Here is a 24,101-nt window from a genome sequence, read left to right as displayed (position 1 = left end):
CAAGGTCTGATGCTGTAAAGAGCAATATTGCATAGGAACCTGGGATGTCAGGTCCATGAATCAAGGCAAATTGGAAGTAATCAAACAAGAGATGGCAAGAGTGAATGTCAACATTCTAGGAATCAGCGAACTGAAATGGACTGGAATGGGTGAATTTAACTCAGATGACCATTATATCTACTACTGCGGGCAGGAATCCCTCAGAAGAAATGGAGTGGCCATCACGGTCAACAAAAGAGTCCAAAATGCAGTACTTGGATGTAATCTCAAAAACGACAGAATGATCTCTGTTCGTTTCCAAGGCAAACCATTCAATATCACAGTAATCCAAGTCTATGCCCCAACCAGTAACGCTGAAGAAGCTGAAGTTGAACAGTTCTATGAAGACCTACAAGACCTTTTAGAACTAATACCCAAAAAAGATGTCCTTTTCATTATAGGGGACTGGAATGCAAAAGTAGGAAGTCAAGAAACACCTGGAGTAACAGGCAAATTTGCCCTTGGAATACAGAATGAAGCAGGGCAAAGACTAATAGAGTTTTGCCAAGAAAATGCACTGGTCATAACAAACACCCTCTTCCAACAACACAAGAGAAGACTCTATACATGGACATCACCAGATGGTCAACACCGAAATCAGATTGATTACAAGCTGTTAGATTGTGGTAAATTTTCCCACAGTAGCAGAAAACTAGTACACATTCTAACTAGTGATCTTCATTTCATTTTATCATGTTTCTCTTGCTTTCCTGTCCATTCCAAGTAATTTCAAGTGCCTAGAGTTTCTTCCCTACCAGACACAGAGATTCTGAATAATAGCCAACTTCGTTTTACTCCCCATCCCCAAACTTTCATTAGGTCCTCACTCTCTACAGAAGAAATTCTGAACTCTTCAGGTCCTGGGCTGTATCCTCCTTGCTCTCACCTCAAATGACCTTTTCAATTTTGTTTCCCATCAAATATTTCCGTGTCCTGTGTCACAGAGATCATTTCTCTCTGTGTTACACTTTCACATTCTTGCACTTTGCTCGTATTGACACCAGCCCCCCCAAAAGTCCTCTTTCCTTATTCTTTCCAGTGCTCCACTCCCACATCCGAAGTCCTTCTCTCGTCTTCCCATGCAGAATGAGTTGTTCTTTTGTAGATGTGCTTTGTGCCTCAGGTTAGCACTTGCTTCATTGTGTCACATAATCTAGTTGGTCGTTCATGAGACTGTCCCCCATAAATTCTAAGCTCTTTAAGAACACAAGCAGTGCAGCCTTCATCTGGAGAATATCATTCCACATATTGTCTGATCTCAACATGGAGTGAGTTTCTATATGCTCCTTGGCTGACATTTACTCTATGAATCCAAATTCTACAGACTTATTTTCAAATATTTTTTAAAAACCAAGAGTTCCCTAAAACTGAGGGAGGGAATAAAGATCAGGCCCAGATCGAAGAAAAATACTGTTATGAACCTAAAGCTAGAAGGAGCAATCAATTTATGATGATTTTTAAGAGCTCAGATTGTTGATGTTCCCTGAAAGAACCTTGGTAAATAAATTCTTCACAAAAATAAGTTCTCCAAACATTTTGTATTCCAAAGGTTTTGCTGGACTCCCATGGTTGCATTTCCTAGATCTCCTGTGTTTGAGAGTGAAGCATTACGAGGGATGTTAGGGAAGTAGTTGCAAAATCTAGTGTCATTATAGACAAAATACCAACCTAGGTCTTCATCTGTATCATTAGCGTGTGTGCTGGTCAGTTTTATGTGTCAACTTGAGAGGGCTGTGACATCCCCATATAGTGGTTAAACATTATTCTTGATTTGCCTGTGAGAATGTTTCTGGATGAGATTAACATCACAGCTGATAGACTGAGTAAAGCAAATTATCCTTCCCAGTGTGGTCTCATCCACTCTGCTGAAGGTCTGAATAGAACAAAAGCCCGAGTAAGGCAAAATTTGTTCTTTGCTTGTCTTCAAGCTGGGACATTGATCTTCTTCTGCCTTCAGGCTGGAACTGTACCATCAGTTTTCCTGGATCTCCAGCTTGCTGACTTCTCAGCTTCTGTAACTGTATGAGTCAATTCTTAATAAGAAATCTTGAGTAGTAAACTGTGTACTAGTATCTTCACCTGTATATCTCTGTTGATTCTGTTTCTCTGGAGAACACTGTAGTCATGGAATATATTTTAGAGGCTATAGAAATGATTATTTTGATAAATCAGTTCAGTTCGGTTGCTCAGTTGTGTCTGACTGTTTGCCACCCCATGGACTGCAGCACACCAGACTTCCCTGTTCATCACCAACTCCCAGAGCTTACTCAAACTGATGTCCATTGAGTTGGTGATGCCATCCAACCATCTCATCCTCTGTCATCTTCTCCTCCCACCTTCAGTCTTTTCCATCATCAGGGTCTTTTCCATGGAATCAGTTCTTTGTATAAGGTGGCCAAAGTATTGGAGTTTCAGCTTCAGCATCAGTCCGTCCAATGAATATTCAGGACGGATTTCCTTTCGGATTGACTGACTGGATCTTATTGCAGTCCAAGGGACTCAAGAGTCTTCTCCAATACCATGGTTCAAAAGTATCAATTCTTCAGCACTCAGCTTTCTTTATAGTCCAACTCTCACATTCATATATGACTACTGGAAAGGAAAACCATAGCTTTGACTAGATGGACCTTTGTTGGCAAACTAATGTCTCTGCTTTTTAATATGCTGTCTAGGTTGGTCATAGCCTTTCTTCCAAGGAGCAAGCGTCTTTTAATTTCATGGCTGCAGTCACCATCTGCAGTGATTATGGAGTGCAAAATAATAAAGTCCTTCATTGTTTCCATTGTTTCCCCATCTATTTGCCATGAAGTGATAGGACCAGATGCCATGATCTTAGTTTTCTGAATGTTGAGTTTTAAGGCAACTTTTTTATTCTCCTCTTTCACTTTCATCAAAAGTTCGTTAGATCTCTTTAAACATCTGTTAGACTCAAAGAATGAAATATACCAAGTGCTATGAGGACCATAAATAAAAGTTTCTAGCCTCATGGTAAGTTTATAAACGTCCTCTTAAACTATTATAAAGCAGGGGGTTTTAAGAGCCATGAAAGAGGTGCAATTCAAATGCTTTGTGGTTTCGCTTTGACCAGGTAGTTAGGAGTGGCTTTACATAAGAGGCAGTGCTAAGTCAGGCTCTGTTATTTAATGTCACTCAATTTTTCATCTATTTTTCTCTTATTCATATAGAAACAACCTTAAAACCCCCAGTTGGTGTTGTAAGACATGTTAAAATCATAAAGCCACTATTCTTAATGAAGATTTAATGTCATTCAATCAAATAACAGCATCAAAATAAATAGAGCAAAAACTATTAAGGAGAACTAGACCAAAACACATTAGTAAAAGTAAAGTTTAATAACTTTTCCTCAGTTCATTGACAAATTAAGTAGACAAATGAGTAAGTAAAGATGTAGAGGACCTAGAAAACATAATTAACAAGGTAGACCTAACTGATATAGCTGCTTCAATCTATAATGTACCATATTCTGAAAACAGAGAAGATGCTTCTAAAGATGTGCTGGGGAACATTTACAAAAGTGGAACTATGTTGGCTCTAAAGCAGGATTCCAAACATTTTCATAGTCACAGACAACATTCACAGAGTCCAGTATAATAACATTAAAGATTGATTACCAAAATAGAAAACAAAAATTTCTACTACTATACAGTACTGTTTGACCCTCTTTCACCTTGTGAAGGAAGACACTGGCTGCCCACGCATCCCAGAGATTTAATTGTGGGTCTCATGGGCTTCCCTGGTGGCTCAGATAGTAAAGAATCTGCCTGCTATGCAAGACATCCGGGTTCCATCCCTGGGTTGGCGGGTTCGATCCCTGGGTTGGGAAGATCCCCTGGAGAAGGAAATGGCAACCTACTCCAGTATTATTGCCTGGAGAATTCCATGGACAGAGGAGCCTGGCGGGCTACAGTCCGTGGCATCACAAAGATTTGGACATGACTGAGCGATGAACACTTTCTCAGACTCTGGAGGTTTCATGAGCCACGTATGTATTCTTCCTCCCATTTCTGTTTCTCTGGTACTTGATGCGAGAAGGCCCTGGACTGGGGGTCATGCTCCCAGAGTTCTTGTCTGCTGCTGTATGTTTCGGATACTCACTTGGATTTTCTCAAGTCATAGTCTTGAACAGTTGGAGCCTGCCTCAGTTTCTTCTGCAAAATTAGGAAGATTGAATTTGATAATTTCTCTCATCCCTTGAAGAGATAATGTTTTGAGTCAATATGTTTTGCTAGTTAGTGTCTTGTTCCTGTAGCTCCAGTAGTTGCCCTACACTACACTCTGCCCTAGGGTAGGGTCAGGTAGTCAAACAGAGGACACAGTGACCTTGGGTTTCTTTGGAGACTTTACTAAAATTTGTCCTTAAAATTCCATCAGTGTATCTTTTTTCTTGAACCTTTGTGTGCATTTACTTTTTGTTTGGTTCATTTTGTTGATTGACAGTAAGTTCAACAGAAGCTGAGGCAAACTCTCAGTGCTTCTTGTACAAGCTATGAAATGCATTATCATTTTCTTGTATTGAATCCTGCTTCCTTCTGCGCATTTTCATCTGAGCTATTAGGATTGAGCAGAATGACTATCCATTCCAGACTGTGTTTCTGCCATATCTAAAGGATAGTCTTAGATATACGATCTCTTTGGAGCTTTTTCAAGAGTTAATCCACAGACAGAAGACCTACTACCAAAAAGTTAAAAAAAAACAATCTTCTTTCCCATATGGATGGAAAGGCTGAGTAATTTGAGAAGGAGTCAAATTTGCAGACCTTGATCTACAAGGAAGTCATTCTTCATGAAAAAATGTAGCAGCACGTAATAACTCCTTCTCCTAGATCAAGTCCGTTTACTTAGGTACTTATCAGACCATCCGGCCTACATCTGAGGCCCATTATCATTACTGATACTAATCACTTTCTACTGAATGAGGGTCAGAACTAGGAAAGAATACCAGCTCCCATCTGTAAGGCATCACTTTTGTCAGTCCTTAATGAGTGTTTATGGGAAAAAAAAAAAAAACCTAGTAAAGAAAGGGAATTCGGTTTATATTTGGAGAGTGAGCTAGTGAAGAGAGGACAGAAGAGAATTCACTTCCATAAAACAGAGAAATGGTAAAATTCATTCAGACTTATATGCTGAAACATTTCCTGGATGTCAGGAGTGAGTGAAGAGCCACCAGGCTTTAGGGTGAGGGTGTTGCTTGCTCAGTGGTGGGACTTCATTTTCCATTTTCTTTTGCTGCCTAAGTAAGTGCAGTAACATAGCTGCTTACTGTGAGTGGGGAGGGGATGGGAGACTTTTCCAAATCAGTAATGTCAGTGAGACTGTTGGTATTGATTTTTCATCCTGCCTGACACAATTTAAATGACTCTTGACAGGAAGTTTCTTCCTGATGACAATTGACTTCTGATTGCCTAGACATCTCACAGCCACTCACAGGAGATATAGGGAGCACTGAGAGTGCTCCCCTGAAAAGGGGAGCTCAGAGTTTCTCTAGCTTCCTGTCAGGCTTGCCCCCACTATGATGCCCCTGAACTGTCCCTATGAGTGGCTGAGTGGCAGCAAAAGAGAAGTATGGAAAAGGAGATAGCCTGTCTATTGTGGACTCTAGCTCTGATCAGGTTGATAATTCTGATAATTCCTGACATGTCTATATTGATTTATTACTGTCATTATCATCATTGTTATTATACTTTACGATGAACCTACATAGTCCTGAAGATATATAGATAGAAAGTGAAAATATTTTCAATCATCTGAATAGTGTGTCTACAGATCACTAAACACAAGAATGACTGATGAATCTGCCCATTTTTATCCAAGTTCAGAGCTACCATGCTTTTTCATTTTAAATTTATTTTTTAATTGAAGGATAATGGCTTTACAGAATTTTATTGTTTTCTGTCAGACCTCAACCATGAATCAGCCATGGGTATTCATATATCCCCTCCCTTTTGAACCTTCCTCCCATCTCCCTCCCCATCCCACCCCTCTAGGTTGATACACAGTCCTGTTTGAGTTTCCTGAGCCATACAGCAAATTCCCCTTGACTATCTATTTTACATATGGTAATATAAGTTTCTATGTTACTCTTTCCATACATCTCACCCTCTCCTCCCCTCTTCCCATGTCCACAAGTCTATTATCTATGTCTGTTTCTCCACTGCTGCCCTGTAAATAAGTTCTTCAGTACCATTCTTCTAGATTCCATATATATGTGTTAGAAGACAATTTTTATATTTCTCTTTCTGACTCTCTTCACTATGTATGATAGGTTCTAGGTTCATCCACCTAATCAGATCTGACTCAAATGTGTTCCTTTTTATGGCTGAGTAATATTCCATTGTGTAGATGTACCACAACTTCTTTATCCATTCATCTGTCGATGGACATCTAGGTTGCTTCCATGTTCTAGCTATTGTAAATAGTGCTGCAATGAACAATGGGATACATATATCTCTTTCAGTTTTGGTTTCCTCGTGGTATATGCCGAGGAGTGGGAATGCTGGGTCATATGGTGGTTTTATTCCTAGTTTTTTTTAAGGAATTGCCATACTGTCTTCCATAGTGGCTATATCAATTTACAGCCCCACCAACAGTGCAAAAGCATTCCATTTTCTCCATACCCTCTCCAGCATTTATTGTTTGTAGACTTTTTGATGATGGCCATTCTGACCAGTGTGAGGTGATATCTCCTGTAGTTTTGATTTGCATTTCTCTAATAATGAGCGGTGTTGAGCATCTTTTGATATGTTTGTTAGTCATCTGTATGTCTTCTTTGGAGAAATGTCTGTTTAGGTCTTTTGCCACTTTTTGATTGGGTTGTTTGTTTTTCTGGCATTGACTTGTATGAGCTGCTTGTATATATTGGAAATTAATCCTTTGTCAGTTGTTTCATTTGCTATTATTTTCTCCCATTCTGAGAGTTGTCTTTTCACCTTTCTTAGAGTTTCCTTTGCTGTGCAAAAGCTTTTAAGTTTGGTCAGGTCCCACTTGTTTCAGGTCTGTTTTTATTTCTGTTACTCTAGGAGGTGGGTCAAAGAGCATCTTGCTTTGATTTATGTCATCGAGTGTTTTGCCTATGTTTTCCTCTAAGAGTTTTATAGTTTCTGGTCTTACATTTAAAGCGCAGGTGGCTGCGATGGGCGCGCTAAAGCACTCTAGATAGAGTGCCTGATGAGCTATGGAATGAGGTTCGTGACATTGTACAGGAGACAGGGATCAAGACCATCCCCATGGAAAAGAAATGCAAAAAAGCAAAATGGCTGTCTGGGGAGGCCTTACAAATAGCTGTGAAAAGAAGAGAAGTGAAAAGCAAAGGAGAAAAGGAAAGATATAAACATCTGAATGCAGAGTTCCAAAGAATAGCAAGAAGAGATAAGAAAGCCTTCCTCAGTGATCAATGCAAAGAAATAGAGGAAAACAACAGAATGAGAAAGACTAGAGATCTCTTCAAGAAAATCAGAGATACCAAAGGAACATTTCATGCAAAGATGAGCTCTATAAAGGACAGAAATGGTATGGACCTAACAGAAGCAGAAGATATTCAGAAGAGGTGGCAAGAATACACAGAAGAACTGTACAAAAAAGATCTTCATGACCCAGATAATCACGATGGTGTGATCACTGACCTAGAGCCAGACATCCTGGAATGTGAAGTCAAGTGGGCCTTAGAAAGCATCACTACGAACAAAGCTAGTGGAGGTGATAGAATTCCAGTTGAGCTATTCCAAATCCTGAAAGATGATGCTGTGAAAGTGCTGCACTCAATATGCCAACAAATTTGGAAAACTCAGCAGTGGCCACAGGACTGGAAAAGGTCAGTTTTCATTCCAATCCCAAAGACAGGCAATGCCAAAGAATGCTCAAACTACCACACAATTGCACTCATCTCACACGCTAGTAAAGTCATGCTCAAAATTCTCCAAGCCAGGCTTCAGCAATATGTGAACTGTGAACTTCCAGATGTTCAAGCTGGTTTTAGAAAAGGCAGAGGAACCAGAGATCAAATTGCCAACATCCACTGGATCATGGAAAAAGCAAGAGAGTTCCAGAAAAACATCAATTTCTGCTTTATTGACTATGCCAAAGCTTTTGACTGTGTGGATCACAATAAACTGTGGAAAATTCTGAAAGAGATGGGAATACCAGACCACCTGACCTGCCTCTTGAGAAATTTGTATGCAGGTCAGGAAGCAACAGTTAGAACTGGACATGGAACAACAGACTGGTTCCAAATAGGAAAAGGAGTACATCAAGGCTGTATATTGTCACCCTGTTTATTTAACTTATATGCAGTGTACATCATGAGAAATGCTGGACTGGAAGAAACACAAACTGGAATCAAGATTGCCACGAGAAATATCAATAACCTCAGATATGCAGATGACACCACCCTTATGGCAGAAAGTGAAGAGGAACTAAAAAGCCTCTTGATGAAAGTGAAAGTGGAGAGTGAAAAAGTTGTCTTAAAGCTCAACATTCAGAAAACGAAGATCATGGCATCCAGTCCCACCACTTCATGGGAAATAGATGGGGAAACAGTGGCAACGGTGTCAGACTTTATTTTTCTGGGCTCCAAAATCACTGCAGATGGTGAGTGCAGCCATGAAATTAAAAGATGCTTACTCCTTGGAAGGAAAGTTCTGACCAACCTAGATAGCATATTCAAAAGCAGAGACATTACTTTACAAAAGCATTACATTACAAAACCAGAACCATTACAGGCTATGGTTTTTCCTGTGGTCATGTATGGATGTGAGAGTTGGACTGTAAAGAAGGCTGAGTGCCGAAGAATTGATGCTTTTGAACTGTGGTGTTGGAGAAGACTCTTGAGAGTCCCTTGGACTGCAAGGAGATCCAACCAGTCCATTCTGAAGGAGATCAGCCATGGGATTTCTTTGGAAGGAATGATGCTAAAGCTGAAACTCCAGTACTTTGGCCACCTCATGCAAAGTGTTGACTCATTGGAAAAGACTCTGATGCTGGGAGGGATTTGGGGGCAGGAGGAGAAGGGGATGACAGAGGATGAGATGGCTGGATGGCATCACTGACTCGATGGACATGAGTCTGAGTGAACTCCGGGAGTTGGTGATGGAAAGGGAGGCCTGGTGTGCTGCGATTCATGGGGTCGCAAAGAGTCATACACGACTGAGCGACTGATCTGATCTGGTCTTACATTTAGGTCTTTAATCTACTTTGAGTTTATCTTTGTGTATGGTGTTAGGAAGTGTTCTAATTTCATTCTTTTACATGTAGGTGTCCAGTTTTCCCAGCACCATTTATTGAAGAGACTGTCTTTACCCTATTCTATATTCATGTCTCCTTTGTCAAATATAAGTTACCTGTAGGTGCATGGCTTTATTTCTGGGCTTTCTATCTTGTTCCATTTGTCTGTCTTTCTATTTTTGTGCCAGTACCATACTGACTTGATGACTGTAGCTTTGTAGTATAATCTGAAGTCAGGAAGGTTGATTCCTTCAGCTCCATTCAGGGTCTTTTGTGTTTCCATATGAATTGTGAAACTTTTTGTGCTAGTTCTGTGAAAATGCCATTGGCAACTTGATAGGTATCACATTGAATCTGTAGATTGCATTTGATAGTATAGTCATTTTCATGATATTGATTCTTCCTACCCAGGAACATGGAATATCTCTTCATCTGTTTATGCCATCTTTGATTTCTTTCATTAGTGTTTTATAATTTTATGTGTACAGTCTTTTGTCACCTTAGGTAAGTTTATTCCTAGATATTTAATTCTCTTTGTTACAGTGGTGAATGGGATTGATTCCTTAATTTCTCTTTCTGATTTTTCATTGTTAGTATATAGAAATGCAAGTAATTTCTGTGTATTGATTTTGTATCCTGAAACTTCACTAAATTCACTGATTAGCTCTAGTAATTTTCTGATACTATCTTTAGGGTTTTCTATGTACAGTATCATGTCATCTGCAAACAGTGAGAGCTTTACTTCTTTTCTGATCTGGAATCCTTTTATTTCTTTTTCTTCTCTGATTGCTGTAGCTAAGACTTCCAAATCTATATTGAATAATAGTGGTGAAAGTGGACATCCTTGTCTTGTTCCTGATCTTAGGGGGAGTGCTTTCAGCTTTTCACCATTGACAATAATGTTCGTGGTAGGTTTACTATGTTGAGGTAGGTTCCTTCTATGCCCATTTTTTGAAGAGTTTAATCATAAATGGGTGCTGAATTTTGTCAAAGTCTTTTTCTGCATCTATTTAGATTATCATCTGGTTTTTATCTTTCAGTTTATTAATAGGGTGTGTCACATTGTTTGATTTGCATATATTGAAGAATCCTTGCATTCCTGGAATAAACCCAACTGGATCATGTTGTATGAGCATTTTGATGTGTTGCTGAATTCTTTTTGCTAAAATTTTATTAAGGATTTTTGCATCTATGTTCATCAGTGATAATGGCCTGTAGTTTTTTTTTTTTTGTGTGTGTTGTCTTTGTCTGGTTTTGGTATCAGGATGATGGTGGCCTTGTAGAATGCATTTGGAAGTGTTCCTTTCTCTGCAATTTTTTGACAGAGTTTTATAAGGATGGGCATTAGCTCTTCTCTAAATGCTTGATTTAGATTTCTTTGGAATTTCTTTGGAATTATTTGGGATTTCTTTGGAAGGAATGATGCTAAAGCTGAAATTCCAGTACTTTGGCCACCTCATGCAAAGAGTTGACTCATTGGAAAAGACTCTGATGCTGGGAAGGATTGGGGGCAGGAGGAGAAGGGGACGACAGAGGATGAGATGGCTGGATGGCATCACTGACTCGATGGACGTGAGTCTGAGTGAACTCCTGGAGTTGGTGATGGACAGGGAGGCCTGGTGTGCTGCGATTCATGGGATCACAAAGAGTCGGACATGACTGAGCGACTGAACTAAACTGAACTGAAATGCTTGATAGAATTCTCCTGTGAAGCCATCTGGTCCTGGGCTTTTGTTTTTTGGGAGTTTTTTGATCACAGCTTCAATTTCAGTGCTTGTAATTATTTTAAAATGTTTTGTTTAATCTCCATGTGTTGGTGTTTCTTACAGTTTTTTCTTGTAATTGATATCTAGTCTCATAGTGTTGTGATTGGAGAAGATGCTTGATATGATTTCAATTTTCTTAAATTTACTGAGGTTTGATTTGTGACCCAAGATGTGGTCTACCCTGAGAATGTTCCATGTGCACTTGAGAAGGTGTATTCTTCTGCATTTGAATGGAATGTCCTGAAGATATCAATGAGACTCATCTAATCTAATGTATCATTTAAGACTTGTGTTTCCTTATTAATTTTCTGATTTCATGATCTGTCCATTGGTGTGAGTGGGGTGTTAAATTCTCCTACTATTATTGTGCTACTGTCAATTTTTCCTTTTATATCTGTTAGTGTTTGTCCTATGTATTGAGGTGGTCCTATGTTGGTGCATAGATATTTACAATTGTTATGTCTTCCTCTAGGATTGATCCCTTGATTGTTATATAGTGTCCTTCCTTATTTCTTGTAACCATCTTTAAGATCTATTTTGTCTGATATGAGGATTGCTACACCAGCTTTGTTTTACATGAAATATATTTTTCAGTCCTCTCACTTTCAGTCTATAGTGTCTTTAGGTCTGAAGTGGGTTTCTTGTAGACAGCATATATATATGGGTCTTGTTTTTGTATCCATTCAGCGAGTCTGTGTCTTTTGGTTGGAGCATTTCATCCATTTACATTTAAAGTAATTATTGATATTTATGTTCCTATTGTCATTTTCTTAAATGTTTGGGGTTGATTTTGTAGATCTCTTTTCTTATGTTGTATTTCTTGACTATATAAGTCCCTTTAACATTTGTTGTAAAGCTGGTTTGGTGGTACTGAATTCTCTTAACTTTTGCTTGTCTGAAAAGCATTTTAATTCTCCATCAATTTTGAATGAGATCCTTGCAGGGTACAGTAATCTTGGTTGTAGATTTTTTCCTTTTCAGTACTTTAAATATATCTTGCCATCCCCTTCTGGCCTGCAGAGTTTCTGCTGAAAGATCACGTGTTAAGTGTATGGGGTTTCCCTTGTATGTTACTTGTTGCTTCTCCCTTGCTGCTTTTAATATTCTTTCTTTGTGTTTAGTCTTTGTTAGTTTGATTAGTATGTGTCTTGGTGTGTTTCTCCTTGGGTTTATCCTGTATGGGACTCTTTGTGCCTCTTGGACTTGATTGACTATTTCCTTTTCCATGTTGGGGAAATTTTCAACTATAATCTCTTCAGAAATTTTCTCATACCCTTTCTTTTTCTATTCTTCTTCTGGGACCCCTATAATTTGAATGTTGGTGCATTTGATATTGTCCCAGGGGTCTCTGAGACTGTCCTCAGTTCTTTCCATTCTTTTTACTTTATTCTGCTCTTCAGAAGTTATTTCCACCATTTTATCTTCCAGCTCACTGATTCATTCTTCTGCTTCAGATATTCTGTTATTGATTCCTTCTCATGAAATGAAGTGTTAGTTGCTCAGTTGTGCCTGACTCTTTGTGACGCCAAGGACTGCAGCCCACCAGGCTCCTCTGTCCATGGGATTTTCCAGGCAAGGATACTGGAGTGGGTTGCTATTTCCTTCTCCAGGGGATCTTCCTGACCCAGAGATCAAACCTGAGTCTCCTGCACTGCAGGCAGATTCTTTACTGACTGAGCTATGAGGGAAGCCCCTGATTTCTTCTAGAGTATTTTTAATTTCAGTAATTTTGTTGTCTCTGTATGTTTATTTTTTAATTTTTCTAGGCCTTTGTTAATTGATTCTTGCATTTTTTCCATTTTGTTTTCAAGGTTTTTGATCATCTTTACTATCATTATTCTGAATTTTTTTTCAGATAGTTTGCCTATGTCCTCTTCATTTATTTGGACTTCTGTGTTTCTAGTTTATTCCTTCATTTGTGTAGTATTTCTCCGCCTTTTCATTATTTTTTTAACTTATTGTGTTTGAGGTCCCCTTTTCCCAGGCTTCAAGGTTGAATTCTTTCTTCCTTTTGGTTTCTGTCCTCCTAAGGTTGGTCCAGTGGTTTGTGTAAGCTTCGTATAGGGTGAGATTTGTGCTGAGTTTTTGTTTGTTTTTCCTCTTATGGGCAAGGCTGAGTGAGGTGGTAACCCTTTTTGCTGATGATTGGGTTTGTATTTTTGCTTTGTTTGTTGTTTAGATGAGGCATCCTGCACAGGGTGCTACTGGTGGTTGGGTGATGCTGGGTCTTGTATTCAAGTGGTTTCCTTTGTGTGAGTTCTCACTATTTGATACTCTCTAGCATTAGTTCTCTGGTAGTCTAGGATCTTGGAGTCAGTGCTCCCACTCCAAAGGCTCAGGGCTTGATCTCAAACAAGCCAAAATCCATAGACGGCTCAGAGATGAGGTTGAGGCTCATGTCCCCATGATCCAAATGGCAGGGATGCTTTCCTTTCTGGAAAGAGAGCAGAGGATGCTTTTGGAGGCCAATTAAGTACAAGAATGGCTCTTCAACTCTTGCCTGCAGTCAATTCACCCCAACTGCTGGACCCTCACAGAGTTCCTGATTCAGTTAATTTGGGACCAGCCATGGCTATTAGAGGCCCTAAGGAGCAGTGGGGAGCAGTAGGCACAGCCTAAGCAGCAGCCTTTTGACCACTCATCCCAAGGCTGAGCTCTCCACCTCCCAAGCACCAAACTTGGGGCCGGCTGGGCTGAAATGGATAGGACACGGACTCGGGCAAAAAAAAAAAAAAAAAAAATTGCTACTATGCTTAATAAATGAACATGAGAATAACTGATCCAGATGTTTGGGCATTTTGCAAAGTGGAGTTTATATACAGATTTCTGGGTTCATGACTGACTGGGGAAAAGGAGATGGTTCTCAAAGATTGACTTCTCTTATACTCCCTGCTGCTGCTGCTTCAGTCATGTCCAACTCTGTGCGACCCCATAGACAGCAGCCCACCAGGCTCCACTGTCCCTGGGATTCTCCAGGCAAGAACACTGGAGTGGGTTGCCATTTCCTTCTTCAATGCATGGAAGTGAAAAGTGAAAGTGAAGTCGCTCAGTCGTGTCTGACTCCTAGCGACCCAATGGACTGCAGCCTACCAGGCTCCTCCGTCCATGGGATTTGCCAGGCAAGAGTACTAGGTAGAATCAAAAAGCAAGGAGTGAACCATCAGGTATATTAGAGACCTTCTTTACATTTTTGGACAAGAAAAAGAAAATATTTACTTGTAATAGCTATTCTTCTTCCAAAGAAGATCTGAGGCAGCTTAAATTAAAACATACAGAATAGGAGAGTTAAGTTGTAGATAAACTAAGAGAACTCAGAAATTGAGTTGAAAGAAAGAAGGAATTGTATTATAATGCAGTTAATACATTTGAACACCAACCTTGGTTCTGATGGTTCAATAGCAGTCATGGTGGCTCAGTGGTAAAGAATTCACCTGCCAATGTAGGAGACACAGGAGACTCAGGCTCGATCCATGGGTTGGGAAGATTTCCTGGAGGAGGAACTGGCAACTCACTCCAGTATTCTTGCCTGGGGAATCTCATAGACAGAAAAGGCTGGTGGGCTATAGTCCATGGGGTCACAAAGAGTTGGATATGACTGAGCTCACATGCTCTGGAATACGGATAATCATAAATAGTTATCATTATTTTTAATAATGGTAAACAGACATCAGTATTTACAACAGCTTGACAAACAATAACAGCAGTGAACCTAGGAGCTCAGAAAAGACAAGTGATTTGACAAGAGCTACAGAGTAAGTGATGGAGCCAAAATTCAGATATAGAACTGTCTCAGGTCAAAACCCATATTTTGTGGTATATTGTGAAACATGTCTTTGCAAGATGATAGCTTCCTCCAGGGTCACAGGATAAGTTACTGAGATGTAAGATGTCTGACAGCTCTTGTTGAAGCCCAGCTTTGGCAAGAATTACCCAGTCCTACAGCTTCCTTAGTGAGTTGCTTGGAATGTTGATTACACAGTATAAGATGAGGCTTTCTTGGGTCCTTACTGCTTCAATTTCTGGGAAGCGATTCCAACTCTGAAGGCTTTGGGGGAATTATTTCTAAGGTCTATTTTTCCATGCATGTGTGTGTGCTAAGTCTCTTCAGTTGTGTTGGACTTTGGGACCCTATGGACCATAGTCCTCCAGGCTCCTCTGTCCTTGGGATTCTCCAGGCAAGAATACTGGAGTAGGTTTCCATGTCCTCCTCCAGGGAATTGGCCTGACCCAGGGATTGAACCTGTGTCTCTCTCTTTTTAAAAAAATATACTTATTTATTTGGCTGTACTTAGGTCACAGTTGTGGCATGTGGGATCTAGTTCCCTGACCAAGAATTGAACCTAGGCCCCCTGCATTGGGAGCCCAAATTCTTAGCCACTGGGCCATCAGGGAAGTCTCAAACCTGTGTCTCTTATATCTCCTGCATTGGTAGGTGGGTTCTTTACCACTAGTGCCACTTGGGAAGCCCATTTTTCCATGAGGAACTGTTAAAAAGGAACCATTTAAAATACAGCCTGTATTTTTTTTTAACCAGCTCTACAAAGGAAGCCTCAGTTGCTCCTTCTGTAGGAGGAAGGTCTCACATTCATTCATGATGAATGGTCTGAACAAGAGGAAACTGATCCCAGCCCTGGCTACCTGGTACCATCATCCAGATGGCACTGCAGACACAAGCCCTTCATGCCAGAAACTAGGATTCCAGTTAACTAGGAGTCTGGGGTTCTTGGTGGCAACATTTTTTTTTTTTTGGACAAAAATATACATAAATGGTAAGTATGTTTGCAGCCCTAAGAGTCTCTGCTCTGTAATAACCATGTTAATGTTCTCATAAAAAGATATGGGGCAAGAGCAAAGTGACAGAAAGGCTGATTAGCATTTTATGACAGAATTAAGCTGCATGACAAATAACTCACTGGTTTACAGCCCAACAAATTCTACTTTCAAATGCCGGAGGTGCTAGAATGTTTTTGTTCATTTATTTGTTTTTTTATATTTAACCATGAAGTTGTCCAGAGCTATTTGAATAAAGATGGAATACAATTGTAATAGTAGTAAATATAATTAGTGCCAATATTTATTAAGAATCCTTTTGCTCCAAAATGTCTAAAAAATTAATATGGTCAACAACAGGATTTTTCAGACTTCCAGATTTAGAACTGGAAGAAAAAGTTCAGATTACTACTCCTCGGTGTCATAATTCGTAATGGGTTTTACAAAACTGAACAATTCTACCATTAGTTCTCCCCAACTTTGGGGAAATCTCATTGAGGCCATTATTCTGTGGGTGTTAAAGGGGAAATAACTTCCACTTTGTTCAAGGTACCAACTTCTAGATTAAGGACTCCTCTATACTTGTAGTTTTATTTGTTACAGATAAAGAGTGGAAATGCGTAGAAAAAGACAGGACAGACATCATGTTTAATTCTACAATGGAAATGTGTATTAATAAAGGATCAGATATTGTTGCTAAGAAATGATTCAACAGCTGGTTTTCTTATCTATAGATATAGGAGTTACCCCAGGTTTCCTTAATTGCTGGTGGTAGGTGAGGATATTAGTTCTCATTTACTTCATTAAAATATTAATATCTGAATTACAACATTAAAAAAGAATAATAGACATGTCCATAATTTTCCCCTTCTAAGATGATATACAACATCATACATTTCAATGCAGAGGGTGCCAAAATCCACCTCTTTCTTTGTAATCAACTAACACATTAGGTGATTGTTGGGGGTATGCCTTGTGTCTTGTACCATGACAGGCAGCTAGTAATGCACAGAGACAATCTAATGCCTGCCCTCCAAGAATGTCAGTCCATGGGAAAGCCAGGATGATTGAGTGAAGCAATTCACGAGCAATGCAGGGTCATAAGGTAAAGTGCTATAGGATGTGGATAGAAATTATGCAGTCATTGTAGTCTGATTGCATCTGTAATTTAGATTGATAACACTTTATACATTCTAACTGCTAACAAATATCTACTGGATTGAGAATTAGATGTTAGCTCTTTGTTGACACTTTCTGTGACTATGAATAAGCCACTAAATATATATTTTATTCTGTAGAAAATGAGGAAGATGGGACTAGATGACCTGGAAGAGCCTTCCTGTTTTTGAATCTTAGGAACGCATGACTCTGGCTACTATCATTAGGATAATTTCAGTCCTTTTCATAAAACTGGGAGACAGAGATACTTACAAAGTACTTCTATGAGGCAATGGTATCTACCAATCGTTTGTGATCCCTGCCAGAAGGGTTTCAGATCATGGCCTGAATAAGTATGGGGCTGGAGTGGCCCTTCACTGCAGAGTATGGGACTACTATAGATTTGAAAGCACCATCCCAGGGCAACACTGGAATAAATAGTCTGGTTAAGCAAAGTACCAGTGGGCAGAGATAGAAATCAGAAATACTGCAACTTTAGCAGAGGGTCAGAAGCAGAATTGGAAGAGATTATCTGAGCTTGGGAACATAACCAAAGGGTGAGGAGGAAGCTTTTAATTTTAAGGATAGATAGCAGAGATTGCCCCACAGGCTGGCAGCGTGGCAGCCATCTTCATATGCTACTTCATATGGTCTTGGTGTTTCCCTGCAATGGTAGAATGCATGGATTCATGTATGTTCTCTTGCCTTAACCTTTATAAGAGCAAAGGCCAGCCTTAGAAATGGTGTCATCTATGACTGAAGCCATAGTTCATTGCTTGTTGCTGCTGCTGCTGCTGCTAAATTGCTTCAGTCGTGTCCGACTCTGTGCGGCCTCATAGATGACAGCCCACCAGGCTCCCTCGTCCCTGGGATCCTCCAGGCAAGAACACTGGACTGGGTTGCCATTTCCTTCTCTAATGCATGAAGTGAAAAGTGAAAGTCAAGCCGCTCAGTCGTGTCCAATTCGCAGCAAACTCAGGGACTGCAGCCTACCAGGCTCCTCCTTCCATGGGAGTTTCCAGGCAAGATTACTGGAGTGGGTTGCCATTGCCTTCTCCTAGTTCATAGCTTAGGTGAACATTTCTCAGTCCTCTACTTTAGGTCTTTTTCTTACTCAATCCACATTTAATACTGCCACTGGCACAGTGGTTTTTCTACAGCATTTTGTTTCTGACTTTACCACTCTTCTGCATTGAAACCCTAATATCTACCTTTGTCAAAAATTATGATCTTAAGATCTACAATATGGTTTTAACTCACTCTTACCTATCTCAGCCACTTCTACCGTGTAAGTATCCCATGTTATGGCCAAATTGTGGCCCTCAATATTTTTCAAATATACATCGTTCTTTTCCATTGTTTTGCCTTCACTCACGCCGATCCTCCTTCCTGGAATGCCCTTTCGGTCACGGTCCTCCCTAGCATTCAGTCCAATCTCAGTTTTCTCTTCGAAACCTCTTCAGAATACTCCAATCAGCTATAATTTTTCTGTCCTTTAAATTATTGACGCCAACTCTCCCTTCACCCTTTTTAGAATTTATTATTTCTACTTTATATCTGTCTTATTTCTTCATTTTTCTTTTCTGAACTATGGGATTGTGGCCTCATTTGGGGAGGAATCTTGTGTCTTGAGCATCTCACATAGCCCCTGATACATGATGAGTTCTTAGAGGTCTTCTGAGGCCTTGATCATGACTCAGGAGGTGGATAGACATTCAGAAAAAGAAGATAATCATGTAGAAGTGAGAAGTGCTCCTATTCAAGGTTCATTTTTTCTTGGCATTGTTAATTTTTGCAACGTCCATCCCCTCCCCAAATGCCTGTTGCCTACACAACTTAAAATAGTATAGGAAAATGGATTTAGCTATTATTTTTGACATGCACACACAAGTACAAGCCTATTTTGTTAATCCTTTAATTGGAACAACTCACTTAAACTTCCCAAGTGATTGTGTCAAAACCCATGTCCGTATTTCAAGCAAACTGCTGAAATGCAAGGGTTTCAAGTGTTCCTTCTTCCTTCTCTTACTCCTCTAGGGAATACTCCTTCCTTTTTATTTTCAACATAAATAGACTGACTTAAAAAAAAATTAACCTCATGACTTGCTATAAAAATTTTCTTTCCTTTGTCTTTGTGGCTCTTCTTTTGGCCCTCATGTTGTGCTTACAAATGCTGCAGGCTGCGTGATGCAATGTTCATGCATGTTTCCTTGGTCAGATTGCTGCTGCTGCTGCTGCTGTTGCTAAGTTGCGTCAGTCGTGTCCGACTCTGTGTGACCCCATAGACGGCAGACCACCAGGCTCCCCCGTCCGTGGGATTCTCCAAGCAAGAACACTGGAGTGGGTTGCCATTTCCTTCTCCAATGCATGAAAGTGAAAAGTGAAAGTGAAGTCGCTCAGTCATGTCTGACTCTTAGTGACCCTGCATGAGTTCAAATCTCACTCCTACAGAAATTCTAGCCCTGTGATCATACACTACCTTGTTTATCTTTCTCAGTGACATTTCTTCATCTCTAAACTGGGAACAAGGATACTCCAATTGGTCTAAAAATTAAGTGAATTAATATTTGCATCACAAGTACCGAGCATGCTGTGTAAAAACTATTAGCTGTTAACTCTTCTATATTGTTAAGCTTAGAACTGACCCGTGTTCCAGAACTGTTTAGGCTTGAGTGGCATGTGGCTATTTCTTGGTCACATTGTGATCCTCACTGATTTCTAGACTAACTTTTTCACTCATTTGTATACAGAGTCACTTCTCCATCTTGTATCTGGACATATTTTTTTCTCTTTGCATTCCCAGATCTATCCACTCATTTGTATGGAGATTTCATTAGGCCCCAACGGGTGCTTCCCTTCATCGCCTTAGTTTGTGAATAGTAGTGGCTGATATCCCATGTTGCACTTTGGGTAGAGGCTGCGAAGAAAATTTCCACTATAAACGGTGCTGTGCTATTGGTTAGAGGCATAATGAAACTTTTTACCTTTCCCTGTAGCATTCAAGAAGAAGAAGCAGGCCTTGGTGGAGGAGCACTTTGATTTGAAAGAGCAAATTCTAACAACAGCAGAGAGACTGGGGGGAGAGCTGTTAGGCAGCCATCCAAACACACCACACTGTTGATTCTAACAGTAAAGGGGCTCTCTTTCTAATCACTCAGTTTATATTTCTGAGTCCTCTTGACAAAGGCAGCGGAGATGAAGGACACTGTTACAGATGTGGCTCGTGTGCTGGAGTTAACCAACTCCTGAGATTAAAAGTGAATCAGAATAACGTGTGTGTGATTTATGTTTCTTCACAAGCTTTTCACTCCTGTTCAGGGGTAAAAGTAGTAGAGTTAATGTATATGCTTTCCTTTGATTTCAGTCAGGACTGAAATCAAACTAGACTGAAAACCAGAGTAAATTGGAAACTCTTTATAACTTTTGACCCAAGACAGAGCTGGACCACAGTGGACCCTGAGAAGGTGTTAGTTGGCTTCAAGTCGCCTCCCCATTTGCTGTCCTGACCCTCCTACTCAGAACAACCTGCATTCTCTTATTATTTATTATTCTGAAACTGCTACAAATGCAGTATGCAGTATTCTAGGTACAGTTTAATCAGCTGTTTAAAGATAAATGATCATTTGTTTTTTCTGGGACGCAGGCCCTTTTCTTATATAATCTAAGGAAAAAAAAAATAGAAGCAGTGGACCTCTTTGTTGGAATAGCACATTGAAATTTCATCTTATTCATATTTATCACCAACATTCATTCTTACCTGTCACTCCCTAGTCCTTTTCAGCCTATATATTTTTTTATTCTCAATGAATATTTGTGCTTTGGAATAATTTTTCCTAAGATGAGTATATCTTAGTTTATATACAATTTGCATTTTTTTCAGGTTCAATCTCTTCTTTATATATTTAAAGCCTTAGGGTTTTGTTTTCCATTTCTAAGTTTTCATCATGTGCAGTGTTTTCCCATCCAGTATTATCAGTATCACTGGCAAATTTCTTCCTGTTCTCAGATCATGAAACTGTGAGCACAATTGTAGGTTCCAATAAAGCACTTGACACATATTATTAATATGTTGTGTAATAGGTTGAAGGCATAATTAGATAATTTCTTCAGTGGAGACAGGGCAAATTTTCAGATGCAAAGTATATGTTGGTGGCATTCTGGTGTTGGTCCATCTGCCTTGGTCTATTAAAATTCATAGTGATATTCATTCTCTTTGGCCAAAATCGTGACACCTGCTTCTAACTTCTGGGATTAGCAAGGGTGAAGAAGCAAACTGGGTGAGGAGAAGAGTGGTTGGGGATGAATGAAGGTGTGCTCATAAAGACAAGATGATTAGGACGAGGGGCAGTTCTTCCTAACTAGACACTATTCAAATGGATAAAATGTCTTCATTCAGATTGGTCTCATCAGTGTGGCAGAGTAGAAAAGGAATAGGTTTTGTAGTGAAACTGCCTGGGTTTGTGTTTCAATCCAGTACCCCATTAGCTATATGATCTTGGACAAGTCATGAAATTAGCCTTGTCTTTCTCCTCCCTTTCTTTCTCATCTTTCATCTCTCTCCTCTCTACTTTCTTCTTTTTGAGAGGCATTGTAGGGACCTAGCTCATTCATAAGCAAACAATTTTTGAGCTGCTTCATGTAATTTTATTCTTCCTTTAGGCAAGTAAAGAAGGAAAGTGAAGTCACTCAGTTGTGTCCGACTCTTTGTGACCCCATGGACTGTAGCCCACCAGGCTCCTCCATGGAATTTTCTAGGCAAGAGTACTGGAGTGGGTTGCTGTTTCCTTCTCCAGGGGATCTTCCTGACCCAGGGATTGAACCTGGGTCTCCTGCATTGCAGGCAAACACTTTACCAGAGCTACCCTATGCCTGAGGTCAGGGGTGGCAGCCAAGAGGAGCAACCCCATGTCCAAGGTAAGGAGCAGTGGCTGTGCCTTGCTGGAGCAGCCATGAAGAGATATCCCACATCCAAGGTAAGGGAAACCCAAGTAAGATGGTAGGCACTGAGAGAGGGCATCAGAGGGCAGACAGACTGAAACCACAATCACAGACAACTAGCCATCTGATCACATGGACCACAGCTTGTCTAACTCAATGAAACTAAGCCATGCCGTGTGGGGCTACCCAAGATGGATGGGTCATGGTGGAGAGGTCTGACAGAATGTGGTCCACTGGAGAAGGGAATGGCAAACCACTTCAGTATTCTTGCCTTGAGAACCCCATGAACAGTATGAAAAGGCAAAAAGATAGGACACTGAAAGATGAACTCCCCAGGTCAGTAGGTGCCCAATATGCTATTGGAGATCACTGGAGAAATAACTCCAAAGAATGAAGGGATGGAGCCAAAGCAAAAACAACACCCAGTTGTAGATGGGACTGGTGATAGAAGCAAGGTCCGATGCTGAAAAGAGCAATATCGCATAGGAACCTGGAATGTCAAGTCCATGAATCAAGGCAAACTGGAAGTGGTCAAACAGGAGATGACAAGAGTGAACATCAACATTCTAAGAATCAGTGAACTAAGATGGACCAGAATGGGTGAATTTAACTCAGAGGACCATTATATCTACTACTGTGGGCAGGAATCCCTTAGAAGAAATGGAGTAGCCATCGTAGTCAACAAAAGAGTCTGAAATGCAGTACTTGGATGCAATCTCAAAAACAACAGAAAGATCTCTATTCGTTTCCAAGGCAAACCATTCAATATCACTGTTATCCAAGCCTATGCCCTGACCAGCAATGCTGAAGATGCTGAACAGTTCTATGAAGACCAACAAAACCTTCTAGAGCTAACACTCCCCCAAAATGTCCTTTTCATTATAGGGGACTGGAATGCAAAAGTAGGAAGTCAAGAAACACCTTGAGTACCAGGCAAACTTGGCCTTGGAGTACAGAATGAAGCAGGGCAAAGGCTAAAGAGTTCTGCCAAGAGAGCACACTGGTCATAGCAAACACCCTCTTCCAACAACACAAGAGCAGACTCTACACATGGATATCACCAGATGGTCCACACCGAAATCAGATTGATTATATTCTTTGCAGCCAAAGATGGAGAAGCTCTATACAGTCAGCAAGAACATGACCCATAGCTGACTATGGCTCAGATCATGAACAACTTATTGCAAAATTCAGACTGAAATTGAAGAAAGTGGAGAAAACCACCAGACCATTTAAGTATGACCTCAATCAAATCCCTTATGCCTATACAGTGGAAGTGAGAAATAGATTTAAGGGACTAGATCTGATAGAGTGTCTGATGAACTATGGATGGAAGTTTGTGACATTGTATAGCAGACAGGAATCAAGACCATTCCCAAGAAAAAGAAATGCAAAAAAGAAAATTCGCTGTCTGAGGAGGACTTACAAATAGCTGTGAAAAGAAGGGAAACAAAAAGCAAAGGAGAAAAGGAAAGATATACCCATTTGAATGCAGAGTTCCAAAGAATAGTGAGGAGAGATAAGAAAGCCTTCCTCAGTGGTCAATGCAAAGAGATAGATGAAAATAATAGAATGAAAAAGACTAGAGATCTTTCAAGAAAATTAGAGATACCAAGGGAACATTTCATGCAAAGATGGGCTCAATAAAGGACAGAAATGGTATGGACCTAACAGAAGCAGAAGATATTAAGAAGAGGTGGCAAGAATACACAGAACTGTACAAAAAAGATCTTCACGACCCAGATAATCATGATGGTGTGATCACTCACCTAGAGCCAGACATCCTGGAATGTGAAGTCAAGTGGGCCTTAGAAAGCATCACTACAAACAAAGTTGGAGGTGATGGAATTCCAGTTGAGCTATTCCAAATCCTGAAAGATGATGCTGTGAAAGTGCTGCACTCAATATGCCAACAAATTTGGAAAACTCAGCAGTGGCCACAGGACTGGAAAAGGTCAGTTTTCATTCCAATCCCAAAGACAGGCAATGCCAAAGAATGTTCAAACTGCCGCACAATTGCACTCATCTCACACGCTAGTAAAGTAATGCTCAAAATTCTCCAAGCCAGACTTCAGCAATACGTGAACTGTGAACCTCCAGATGTTCAAGCTGGTTTTAGAAAAGGCAGAGGAACCAGAAATCAAATTGCCAACATCCACTGGATCATGGAAAAAGCAAGAGAGTTCCAGAAAA

General features: G+C 40.1%; 1 long non-coding RNA gene across 12 annotated transcripts in view; it reads left to right on the top strand.

The window, feature by feature from the left end:
* Positions 1-24,101, top strand: part of LOC129643557 (uncharacterized) — a 192,871-nt gene that overhangs the window by 40,571 nt on the left and 128,199 nt on the right. For 10 of the 12 annotated variants that reach the window (XR_008710376.1, XR_008710380.1, XR_008710379.1 and 7 more), the window contains one exon: positions 15,577-15,811. The exons of 1 other annotated variant lie outside the window; for it this stretch is intronic. This is a non-coding gene — a long non-coding RNA (uncharacterized LOC129643557). Of the gene's footprint in view, positions 1-15,576; positions 15,812-17,110; positions 17,237-24,101 lie in introns of those variants that run through there. One more of the 12 variants, XR_008710385.1, reaches the window with a different exon arrangement.

The sequence above is a fragment of the Bubalus kerabau genome, chromosome 2 (assembly GCF_029407905.1).
Source record: "Bubalus kerabau isolate K-KA32 ecotype Philippines breed swamp buffalo chromosome 2, PCC_UOA_SB_1v2, whole genome shotgun sequence".
Classification (NCBI taxonomy): domain Eukaryota; kingdom Metazoa; phylum Chordata; class Mammalia; order Artiodactyla; family Bovidae; genus Bubalus; species Bubalus kerabau.
Note: the sequence above shows the minus strand (reverse complement) of the source record. Positions and strands in the feature narration are given on the sequence as shown.